General features: G+C 36.0%; 1 protein-coding gene across 1 annotated transcript in view; it reads right to left on the minus strand.

The window, feature by feature from the left end:
- Positions 1-353, minus strand: part of LOC111654880 (uncharacterized) — a 5659-nt gene that overhangs the window by 3671 nt on the left and 1635 nt on the right. The gene's annotated exons all lie outside the window — the stretch shown is intronic.

Consider the following 353-nt stretch of genomic DNA (forward strand, 5'->3'; position numbering starts at 1 on the left):
AGTTAAGAAAATGTGTTAGTTATGTGTAATACTGTAAAACACTGTAAAAACAAACTGTCACTACATTCGTTGTAAAGTAAAAGAGGAACACAGACACTGGATACCAATATAATTACTGCAAGTGTTTGAAAACATACTGTAAACTGGATTATCTTTCAAACTGATACTCACAGGCTGCAGGTGCGGAGGTCGGAGGATGCATTTAAAGGAAATTAGAAAAGAGTAAAACGAAACATTAATATATGATTATGCAACATGAGTCATTTGAAACACTTTTCCAAAGCACCTTGCAAGTACAGCAAGTACCTTTTATCTCTGAGTGACGAGTTACCCATACCTCAGCCGTGCTAATG

This window comes from Seriola lalandi, unplaced genomic scaffold, assembly GCF_002814215.2.
Source record: "Seriola lalandi dorsalis isolate HSWRI2012SDOR001 ecotype SW California unplaced genomic scaffold, Sedor1 jcf7180002054293, whole genome shotgun sequence".
NCBI classification, from domain to species: Eukaryota; Metazoa; Chordata; class Actinopteri; order Carangiformes; family Carangidae; genus Seriola; species Seriola lalandi.